The sequence below is a fragment of the Otolemur garnettii genome, unplaced genomic scaffold (assembly GCF_000181295.1).
Source record: "Otolemur garnettii isolate 467f Iridium unplaced genomic scaffold, OtoGar3 scaffold00017, whole genome shotgun sequence".
NCBI classification, from domain to species: domain Eukaryota; kingdom Metazoa; phylum Chordata; class Mammalia; order Primates; family Galagidae; genus Otolemur; species Otolemur garnettii.
Window position 1 is genome coordinate 17,111,830 of NW_003852412.1, and position 12,636 is coordinate 17,124,465.

Genomic DNA, 12,636 nt, shown 5'->3' on the forward strand with positions numbered 1-12,636 from the left:
GTATACTGTAGCCTCTGAAAGCATTCCTTTATACAGGGGTTCTTGTTAGCTCCAACCACAGGAAATGTCCCTTCTGGACATGTATTTTCATTGTAATCTGAAGTCACAGGGTTTCTCTTACTTGGGGACATATGATATTTTGCTTATGGAATACAGAGAAAATTAACTTCCTCACTGTCACAATCCATTATGGATGTAGTGATGATTTTAAAAAGGATTTTCCATAGGACCAAGTTATATGACCTTCCAGAATTTCCAGAGTACAGAGGATAAATGTGAATTGCATTTGTGAATAAATTAGACAAACTAATGGAGAACATACTGATATAAAACCAAGCAGACCTAATATATCCCTATATTAAAGAAACCATAAAACAATAATTTTCTATTTTTTCCCATTTTTATAATTTTTATCGCAAACTATTGGGAAGTGCCAGTGTTCTTGTTGCATGGATGACTCATCTAATGCTGAAGTCAGGGCTTTTAGTGTGCCGGTCGTGTACCAAAGAAGACCTTTTTTTTGGCCTCAACCCCTTGCTATCCTTTCTTCCTCTTAGTTTTGAACCTGCTTTATGCCCCTTTATAACTGTGTGTACCCCTCACATGGCTCCCACATGTTCATCAGAACGTGTGGTGTTCGGTTCTCTTCCCCCCACTTTCCTGAGTTATTTCACTTAGGATATTGTTCTCCAGTTCCATCCTCATTGCTACAAATGACATTCTTTCATTCCTCTGATGGCTAAGCAGTGCTCCATGGTCTGTGAGGTCAGACAATAAGTTCAGGAACTCATCCTGGAAAAGTGCTTCATATGTCATTGCTGAATGTCACTATGGTCACCTTTGCGGTACTCCCCCTGGGAAGCTACACACCCGTGTCAGCAGCTAGTCCTCCCTTCAAAGTGAACTTGGAACTCAAAGTGATCATGGCCATCAGAGCTATGGTCATATGAAGACTGACAATTAAGTTTGCAAACTCCTCCTAGAAAAAGGGCTTTGAAGGGTAAACAAGGCATCGTGATACTCAGGTATGTGGCAGTTTTTCTAGGATGAGTTCAAGAACATAATTGTCTGACCTCATATGTATATCACGTTATCCACTCATCAGTTCATGCACACTTAGGTTAATTCCACATCTTTGCAATTGTGAACTGAGCTGTGATAAACATTCAGGTACAGATGTCTTTTTGGTAAAATGACTTCTGTTCCTTTGGATAGATACCTGGCAGTGACATTGCTGAATCTAGTGTGATCAGGCAGAGCAGGTTTCTATGAAAAACCTCTATACTGGCTCGGCGCCTATAGCTCAACGGGCTAGGGCGCCAGCCACGTACACCTAAGGTGGCGGGTTCGAATCCCCAGCCCGGACCCGCCAAACAACAATGACGGCTGCAACCAAAAAATAGCCGGGCGTTGTGGCGGGCGCCTGTGGTCCCAGCTACTTGGGAGGCGGAGGCAGGAGACTCGCTTGAGCCCAGGAGTTGGAGGTTGCTGTGAGCTGTAATGCCACGGCACTCTGCCCAGGGGGACAGCTTGAGGCTCTGTCTCAAAAAAAAAAAAAAAGAAAAACCTCTATACTGCTTTCCATAGAGGTTGTACAAATTGACAATCCTACCGATGGTGTATAAGCATTCCTTTTTCACAACATCTACTATTTTTTTGTTTTCTAATAGTGGCTATTCTGGTAGGGTAAGATGGTAGGATCTCATTATAGTTTTAATTTGCATTTTATGTTTTTTTGATAATTGGAGATATTGAATATTTTTTATATCTATTGGACATTTGTCTGTCTTCTTTTGAAAAGAAATCTGTTTATCTCTTTTGCCCATTTTTTAATGTTTTTTTTTTCTTGCTGATTTGGTTCTTTGTAGATTCTAGATATTAGCCCTTGTCAGATTATATAGTTTGTGAATATTTTCTCCCATTCTTTAGGTTGCCTATTTGCTCTGTTAATTATTTCTTTTGCTGTTCAGAAACTTTTAAAATTTAATTCAGTTTTATGTATTTATTTTTGTTGTTGCTATATTTGCCTTTGGGATATTAATCATAAATTCTTTGCCTAGATTGATATCTAAAAGAATTTTTCCTGTAGTTTTTTCCAAATTGTCTGTGCTTTCAGGTCTTACATTTAGCTCTTTAATCTATCTTGAGTTAATTTTTGTTTAAGATAAGATATGGAGTTACTGTTTTATTCTTCTTCTGCCTGAGGCTGTTGAATTTTCTCAGGATCATCTATTGAACAGGGCATCTTTTGCCCCATATGTGTTTTTGTCTGCTTTGCTGCAAATCAGTTGGGAGTAGCTACATGGCTTTATGTCTAGGTTTTCTACTGTGTTCCGTTTGTCTGTGTTTGTACTTTTTTACCAGGACAAGGCTGTTCTGATTACAATATCTTTTTAGTGTAATTTGAAGTCAGGTAATTTGACACAGATTTGGTGGTGGGGGGGTTGTTTGTTTCATTGTTGTTGTTTATTTGTTTTCACTTAACATTACTTTGGTTATTTGGACTCTTTTTTATTCCATATGAAGTTTAGGATTCTTTTTTCTAGATTTGTGAAAATTGGTATTTTGATAGAGATTACATTGATTGTGTAGATCACTTTTGGAAGTATGGCACATTTTAAAAAGTCAATTCTTCCAGTGCCAGCACATGGCATATTTTTCCATTTGTTTGCATCATCTGTGCTTTCTTTCATCAGTGTTTTGTGGTTCTTCTTGTAAGGATCTTTCACCTACTTAGGTAAGCATTTTCCCAGGTATTCTAATTTCTTTACAGCTACTGTAAGTGGTATTGCATTCTTGATTTGACTCTTACTGGAATACAAAAACACTACTGTTCTTTGTACATTGATTTTGTAGCCTGAGACTTTGCTGCATTTATTTATTAATTCCAAGAGTCTTTTGTGGAGTCTTTAGAATTTTCTAGATACAAGATCATATCATCAGCAAACAGGAATATTGACTTCCTCTTTCTTAATTTGCATGCCCTTTTTTAAATTGTTCTTGCCTGGTTGCTCTGGCTAGGACTTCCAGTATCAGGCTGAATAGAAGTGATGATGTGGGCACCATGGTCCTGTTTCAGTTCTTAGAAAGAATGCTCTCAGTTTTCCCCATTCGGTATGATGTTCACTGTGGATTTGTCATATGTAGCTTTTATTACTTTGAGGCATAGTCCTTCTATGCCTAGTTGGTTGATTTTTATCTTGAAGGGGTTCTTGATTTTATCAAATGCCAGTGCCTTTTTTGCATATATTGAGATGACAATATGGTATTTGTTTTTACTTCTGTTTATGTGATGAATTAATCACTACATAATGATAAGGAATCAACTCAACAAGAAGATGTAAGAATCCTAAATATATATTCACCTAACACAGAAGCTCCCAGATTTGTGAAACCAATTCTACTAGAGCTAAGAAAAGAAATAAGCAGCAGCATCACAATAGCCAGGGATTTCAACACTCCACTGACAGAACCGGGCAGATCAACAGAGAAACACTGGAATTAAATGGGACTCTAGAACAAATGGACTTAGCAGACATATACAGAACATTATGTCCCAAGACCAAGAATATACACTGTTCTCAGCAACACAGCATTTTCCAAGATAAATCATATGTTTTACCACATACAAGTCTCAGCAAATTTAGAAAAATCAAAATTATACTATGTATCTTCTACCACAGTGGAATAAAACTAGAAATCAAGGGGAACCCTCAAAACTATGCAAACATGTGGAAATAAATAACCTGTTACTGAAGAATCCTTGGGTTATTGAAGAAATCAAGTTAGACATCAAAAGAATGTTTGACTTGAACAACAAAGGTGGCACAAGCTTCCAAAATCTATGAGATACATAAAAAGCAGTGCTAAGGGAAAAGTTTGTAGCCTTACATAATTACATAAGAAAGAAAGATCACAAGTTAACAACCTAATGAAAAACTTCTAGGAACCTACGAAAAGAAGGAAAAAAAAAAAAAAAAGCTAGTAGAAAGAGAGAACAAAGCTCGGCAGAAATAAGTGAAATGAAACCAAACAATCAACACAAAGGGTCAACAAAACCAAAAGACGGTTCTTTAAAAAGATAAGCAAAATTAATACACCAGTAACTACACTAACTAGAAATAGAAGTGGATGGACTCAAATAAGTTCAATCAGAAATGAAAAAAGAGACATCACAACTATTGCAACAAAATACGATCCACAGCGAGTATGAAAACTTCTATGCACACAAACTAGGAAACTTGAGGAAATGGATAAACTCTTGGAAACGTATAATTTCTGACGCCTGAATCAGGAAGAAATAGAAATTCCAAACAGACCAAAAACAATAACAAGATTGAAGCAGTAATAATAAAAAAAAATTCTCCCATTCAAAAGAAAAAAAAAAAACAGCTCAGACAACAGATTCACAGCCAAATTCTACCAGATCTACACAGAAGAACTGGCACCCACTCTATTGAAACTGTTCTATAACACTGAGAAGGAGGGAACCTCTCCATCATTCTGTGATGCCATTAGCACTTTGATACCAAATCCAGGGAAGAACGCAACAAAAAATGAAAACTACTGACCAATATCTCTTAGGAACATGGATTCAAAATTCCTCAAAATATTAGCAAACCAAATTCAACAGCACATAAAAAAATAATCCACCACGATCAAGTAGTTTTCACCCAGGGATGCAAGGAGGGTTCAATATATGCAAGTCAATTCATTAAAGTTTATTTTTGGTTAAGCAATAAATGGCATCATAAAAATCATAGAAACTATTAAAGACAATGTCTTATTCTTAATTACTATGTGAACAAATATAGGAGATGAAAAATCTCAGTATCCTTACACTTTTGGAGTCCTTCATATAAGCTATTTGGAACATACACCAATAACTTCTATAGCAGGGAAACAAACCCATCATAGAGATGAAAATTTACCATTACAGATTACCATTAGACACTGGTTATAGACCTCTACCTTTTATCTCAACCTCTAAATATAGGAAAGATAATTTAGTTTAAAGATTACCATTAGACGCTGGTTACAGACCTCTACAGATTACCATTAGACAGTGTTTAGAGACCTCTCCCATTTAGCTCCACCTTAATCTGCTAAGTGCCAAGCACTGTGTTCAGTCCCAGAGTACCTGGGACTCCAGTACCAAACAAAATAGACCCAGTACTTTCCCTCAAGGAGGCTATAATATTGTTTCAGAAACAGACTAATAGGTAATTGCAATACAATGTGACAATGAGTCCATATGGTGTAATAGTTCCTGGTGTATTTGGAATGCCTAATTAAAATGAATACTAGAGACAGGCACAAACAACAAAGAAACAACTGTTACCTTTTTTCATTAGCCAAGAAAGATGCACCATCCAAGGGACTGTCACAAACTGATCAACGTAAGGAACTAGGCCTCCTGTACTGATGATACGTGTCTGTACGTGTGGTGTGTGTTTAGTTATGAAAATTGGGTCAGCTGAGGAAGGTGGTCAACTATGGAGGTTTTACCGTACTAAGTAGGTTTCATCCACTTGAATCTTCCCCTTTCTTGGGAAGTGGTCCTACTATCTACATGGTAACTAAAGTCTAAAACTAAAGCGTCATATTTAACTTCGCTCTTTCCCTCTCTCCTACATCCAGTCCATCTGCTCATCTCATACTTTCTGCGTCTAAATCCCTCTCCGAATTTCAGCATGTTTGCCACCACCACGCCCACTCACCGAGTCTCCGCCTCCTTTAGTTGGATGACTGCAGTCTGCTCCTTTCTGTCCTCTCATTTCCACTTCTCTGACCTCCCCTTTATTGTTTACATACAGGACTTACAAAAATACAAAGCATCTTCAAACCTCTCCCCACTTTCCATCTCTGCCCTAGAATATTGGAGTGTTTCCCATTGTCTTTAAAATCTAAACTCATTACCATCAGTTATGTGCTCTGAATGACCTTGCATCATCTTGAAACAAATTGTGTGATTCATTCATTCCTTTAAAAAAATATTTATTCCTTGCCTTCCCACTGCCATAAAGCGGTATAGTTGATGCAGAAAGACTGTTGAACAAGACACAAGGAACTTACTTCTAAATGTGTGGGATAGAACATGTAATAATTAGGGGGAAAGGCACAGTCATATGCATCAGGCAGGGAAGTGACAGTGCATTAGCACATGGGGCTTTAGATGGAGTCATGAAAGTCCTCCCTGGTAACGTTTAAACTGAGTGTGAATGACAAGGAGATGGTCTCACAGAAATCAGGCCAAAGAGAATTCCAGGCAGAGAGAACAGCTAATACAACATTCCTGAACTGGAACTGGGCTTGGCCTTTCCTAGAGACAGAAAGAAAGCCAATGCATGAGAAGTATTATCAGAACAGGGGGAGAGTAGTTGGTACACAAGAGTCAGACATAACCCTTTTAAGTCAGAGACTTTTAACTTTACAGTCTGTTCAAGTACAGAAAACAAAGATATATGAAACCATAATAGAGCAATTATTTGGGTAACTGTGATAGTCATTAGTTCTGTTCACCAAATATTAATATTTCTAGTCCTCTGCCTTCTGGGCACTTGGTAAAATTGCACTGCACAGCTATAATTGAGTGAGACTGTGAAATCAGTTCTTGCCAGAAAGTTTTGATTAAAAGTGACATATGTAACTTCAGAGCCAGAGAACTTTTTTTCCCTTCTGTCATAGCAGCTGACAATTTGGTAGGCTGTCCTGTCAGCCTGGGTCCTGGAATGAGGAGACAGTGTACAGTGGAGCCTGGTGATGGACACATAGCATGAATGAAAAATCAAAGCTCGGTTGTTTCTAGCCATGGAGATGTCAGAGCATGTGTTACTGTACATAATCTAATTTGTTCCTACTGATAGGATACCAAGGCTTTTGTAAGTATAGTAAATTCTTAGCACCAACACACTCCTATGTCTGTTTAAAAAGAAGGAACCACAAAACAACATTGGTTGAAGGTTTAATACCACTATCATGAAGTGAATATTAGCACCTTTACTACAATGGGAGTAGGGAGTCATAATAAACCATTGCTTACAACATTGTTGCAAACTTACAAGTATGTTACCTATTTCCAAATGTTACATTTTCTAAGTTTTCTTTTCTCTCAGTGTGATTGTATCAATGTGACTGTGTGATACAGAATTATACATTGTAGATTATACCTGAAGATAGAAACCTTCAGAAAAGAATAAATTATTTGATTTTACAAAAAAAAATTATGATAATCATGTTTAACAAGGAAAATATATAGCATCTTTAGCTTTTTGATACTTGGGAGTAAATTTTATCATTCACAGAGCTATATAACAAATGCTCTTTTATTAGCTAGTTTGCTAGTCAGACAAATGGAGTCAAGCTTCCGTCCAGAAGGTTAAGAGAGAGAACACTCAGATTTGACATCACTTCAACCCCCTAATGACTTCACTTTCCATTTGACTGGCTCATAGTCTGGCTCAGTTATTCATTGAACTAAAAAATATACTAACTGGAGGCTGTAGTCTTCATTTCCACTAAGTACGCAGAAATTAACTACAATGCAAATGATCTAGAATTTAGTTTCTAGATGATTTAGAAACTTCTAAATTGATTAAATTTTAGACACAGAATTTTTGAGATGGAATAGAATAAGACAGCATTTTCTGTTCATTTACTAAATAACATATGATATCTATGAGTCCATTTGTATTGCTATAATAAAATACCACAGAATGGGTAATTTATCAACTAGAGAGATTGATTTCTCACAATTCTCGAGACTTGGAAGTCCAAGATCAAGGCCCAGCCTTCAGTATCTGGTGGGGACCTTCTTTCTACATGCTCACCTGGCGGAAAGAACAAACATGGAAGGCAAAGGGGGGAAGGGAGCCTGAAGTAGTTCCCTTAGTCCCTTTATAAGCCACTAATTCATTCATAAAGGTCTAGTCCTGATGACTTAATTACTTCCACCTCTTAATACCACCACAGTGGGGATTACGTTTTGGGGGGGTTTGGAGACAGAGTCTCACTTTGTCACCCTCAGTAGAGTGCTGTGGCATCATAGCTCACAGCAGCCTCAAGCTTAAGTGATCCCCTTGCCTCAGCCTCCTGAGTAGCTGGAACTACAGGCACCCACCACAACGTCTGGCTGTTTTTGTTGTTGTTTTTTAGAGACAAGGTCTCACTCTGGCTCAGTCTGGTCTGGAACTCATGAGCTCAAGCAATCCACCTGCCTCAGCCTCCCAGAGTGCTAGGATTACAGGTGTGAACCACCGTGCCTGGCCTGGGAATTAAGTTTTAACAAGAATTTCAGAGGGGACACTGTCATTCAAACCACAGCAAATGCTATGCATTGTTTAGTTGAAAACTGGCATGTATGAGAGACTTTATTCACGGTTGGTGTCTATACCCTCTGTCTATCTCCACATGATTTACCTATCTATCCCCTTTCCTGGAGGAGTGACTTTCATGAACTATTTATTTAGTGTGGTGTTTACCTATTCTACATTAATGGTATCTATAAGAAATTAGGATGTTTCAAGCTAATGTTTGCAAAGAATATTCCATTTATTATCTCTATCTTATGAATTACAAAATAAATCATATTCCACGCAAAAGACATCTTGCTATATTGTTATAGTCCTAATAATATCAAGCAAAGAGGGAGGAGACCTGGGTTCGGGTTTCCACTGTTGCATTTATTAAACTGCATGACTTTTTAACCTCTCTCCAATCTGTCTTCTTTCCATGTCCCTGTCACTGCCTCAGTTTAAGCCCTTCTTACATAGTTTCCTTGCAGACTGGCTCCGAACTGGCTGCCACAGTGATCCTTCTATGATGTTCATCATCGTCAAGTCTTTAATGAGTCCCTGCAGTTTTCTTCTTTTCAAGATAAAGTTCAAACCCCGTAGCTTAGTACACACAGCCTCAGCCTTCCACGCGCTGTGCCTTGTCTCTCTCTTTAGTCCTGAGCTTGTAAAGGGGCAGGCTGTTGGCAGAATCCAGCATACGTGTTTTGCTCTGGTTTGCACTGTGTTTTTTTTTTTTAATTTAGGACCATCTTTAATTTAAAAATCGAGAGATTTCTGGCTTCTCTTGAAATTAGAAGGTTCTTCCTTCACATGGTGGCCATCCTGACCATGTTCTTTAAAGAGGACGTTCAGTCTATCTCCTTTTTCTAACTGGTGGGTATTTGCTTTTGCATCCCCCTCTGGCCTCACGTCCAGCCACTTTTTAAGGTTCTTTGTTTACAGCGCTGAAAGCCAAGTTCATGTGCCTCCAGTGATTTCTGATTGCCTGCAATGCCCCCCGCCTTTCCCTTTCTTTATCTCACTTGCCTGTTCACTGTTTTCCACATGTAGTGCGAGTGTTGTGTCCTTGAGAACACTCGTGCAGCCGGCCTCTCCTGTCTCGCCTTACTCCCCCACAGCATCTGTCACGTGCACAGCACAGGACCTGCTGATTATTCTTCTGTTTCCTCCACTTGGTTGTAGGCTCCCTGAGTGCAGAGACTGTGTGTATAATGTGTTTGGGGGTCATCGTTTGGGCTGTAGCCAGTGGACTACCTGCCCCTTTGTAAAAGTACACGGTGGCTGGTAGTCTGTTGGGTAGAGCCCAAATTATGCCTTAAAGAGCGAGCCACTGTAGGCCTCAGTATCATCATCTGTAAAATTAAGAGAACAGATTAGATCATCTCCCAGGTCTCTTCTTACTTGAAAATCTGCCCCCAAACCAGCCATTTTTTGGAATCTGGATCAGAGGCTGTTTTCAACAGATTTTATCCAAAATTTAGATGCATACTAAATAAGATTTAGGACCTGCCATAGAATTATTGAAAAGATGTGATGTCCTAAAGTGACAAGTAGCAAAGGTATTCCCCTCCTAACAGCACCATCTGCTTTTGGTTATTCACCTCCACAGAAAGGGTGACTGCTTGCCAGGTCATTGTCCCAAGTCAGCCCAAGGCTCTTTCAGTAGGTCTGTGAGGGCGTTAACACCAAAGGAAATATGGTTGCTACTGGGGGCGTTTGTTTACCCTGAAGAGCAACTTATTGGTATCATAGGGAGGAGAAAGAAAAGATGAGGAAATATGCCACAGAGAAATAGAATCAATTTCAGATACTAGATTGGAGTTAGCTACATTTAAAAAGCCAAATAGAAAATGGATGCATCCATTTCTATTTGGGGAAAGGTGATTGGCAAAGTTAGTTGGCATAACAAGGAGTGTCTTAGAATGATTTGACCTGGAAATTCCATCTGTAGGACTCTGTCCTAAAGAAACACCATGAATAGACACAATAGCAAAAAATGGGAGCAATTTAAATGCCCAACCTTAGGAACTTGGTAAAGTCAATACTTTTAAAACAGTACTTTTCAGAGGATAGGATTCCACAGAAATGTGTTGAACTCTCAGAAAAACCCCAAGCCCTGCATCACCACTTTAACAAGAGTAGTTTCACTTTCAGGTGTTAGGGTCCCTGTGAGACTTAATTTAGAAAAAAAAAAAAAATTCTTCTCATACAAATAAAATGTTGAAAACCGCTGGCTTTCATAAATTCTCATAATGCCTATGACAGTATATATGTGGAAACACATATGTTAACAGCTCAAATTACCTGTGGGTAACTGCATTCTTAGTGGGTTTTAAAACCCACATTGTATTTTCCACATTGTCTGCAAAGAACATGTAATTACCTCTGTAACCAGACAGAAATGGTTTTTAAAACAAAGAAGAATTGACAGCAATCGTCTATGAACTACTGAAAATTTTTCAACTTACTATTTTTGGCATTCAAATCACAGGGCTGTAAACCTGCTATTGTTATGAAGTTAAATATCATTTGTTATAAAGAGCAATAAATATACAGTCCAACCCCCTCATTTTACATCAAAAGAAACTGTGATCCAGAATGTTGTACCGTGTTGGAGCCAGATCTCAAAAGTTATGGTCTTCTGATTCCATGGCTTCTTCTGCTATCTACATGATTTATAAAATGGACATTCATAATTCTCATATCTCCCATTTATATCTACCTAGTTAACGCAGTCATCATTATGGTGTTTTTTTTCCCCGTGAGTAAAAACTAATCCTTTTTGAAGTGCCAGTGGTCAAAATTTCTCTATTTAGAAAAATTGGCATGAAATAACACATGAAAATAGGTCTTAAAACTGTCAGATGACTCATTGTTCTGATTTATACAATTAGAGTTTTATAATCGACTTCATTCTGCTAATTTATTAAATATGTATGTTCACTTAAGTTTATAGTTTGGAATTGTACTGAATTGCCTCCAGATAGTCTCACAGTTTGCCCTCCTCACTTTTGGCGTCTAACAGGAAGACATTAGATACATGTTCCGTCTGCCCCACCTTCCCTCCCAGACGTGAATGTACTGGTGATGCACTTGACCTTCCCTCCCAGACATGAATGTATTTGGGAAGCCCTTGGTCTCCTATTTCAGGACCTTAACTCCTCCCTGAGTTATCTTGCTATCATCATACTGACACCCTCCCTCAGCCCCCACGCAGCAGCTTCTTGGAATGCTTTGCACATGTGTGTATATGTCAAGACTTTCCCAGGGTTCTTTTCCATCTTAACGTTGAGAGGTAAGAGTTGGATGTTCAGTCGACTTGGAGAATCTGAAGAAATAGTGTGAGGTCCCATATTTCATTTTTTTTTTTTTTTTTTTTTTTTTTTTTTTTTTTTTTTTGAGACAGAGCCTCAAGCTGTCCCCCTGGGTAGAGTGCCGTGGCATTACAGCTCACAGCAACCTCCAACTCCTGGGCTCAAGCGAGTCTCCTGCCTCCGCCTCCCAAGTAGCTGGAACCACAGGCGCCCGCCACAACGCCCGGCTATTTTTTTTGGTTGCAGCCGTCATTGTTGTTTTGGCGGGTCCGGGCTGGGGATTCGAACCCGCCACCTTAGGTGTACGTGGCTGGCGCCTTAGCCGGTTGAGCTATAGGCGCCGAGCCAGGTCCCATATTTCAAATAAAGGAAAATGAGAAGATTCAGTAATATCAATCACTTGCCTAAAACCCTGTATCAATCCCCAGCAAAAATATAAAAGGCAGTGAATAAGCCAGAAGGAAAGGTAATCAAAACACATATATGGGGGTTTTCATTTAAGGTGCACTTCATTATTGATGATCCTCTTTGTGAAAAGGCCTATAAAGAGAGGGGCTTTTCATTTGGTGTTTAATTGCTGTATTAAAAAGAGAAATCAGTCCACTCATTAACACATTAGATACTTAACCAGCATTCCGTGTTACATAATGCCTTACTAACCAGCGCTCCCGTATTATATGATGCCTTACTAACCAGCCTTGCCATGTTACATAATGCCTTACTAACCCGTGTTCCCCTATTATATGATGCCTTACTAACCAGCGCTCCCGTATTATATGATGCCTTACTAAGCAGCATTCCGTGTTATATAATACCTTACTAACCAGCGTTCCCGTGTTACATAATGCCGTACTAACCAGCACCTCCATGTTACATAATGTCTTACTAACCAGCGTCACCATGTTACATAATGCCGTACTAACCAGCACCTCCATGTTACATAATGCCTTACTAACCAGCAGCACCGTGTTACATAATGCCTTACTAACCAGCACCTCCATGTTACATAATGCCTTACTAACCAGCAG

At 38.9% G+C, this 12,636-nt stretch overlaps 1 protein-coding gene across 1 annotated transcript in view; it reads left to right on the top strand.

Annotated features, from left to right (window-relative positions):
• Window positions 1-12,636, top strand: part of XRCC4 (X-ray repair cross complementing 4) — a 260,516-nt gene that overhangs the window by 183,004 nt on the left and 64,876 nt on the right. The window lies entirely within an intron of this gene.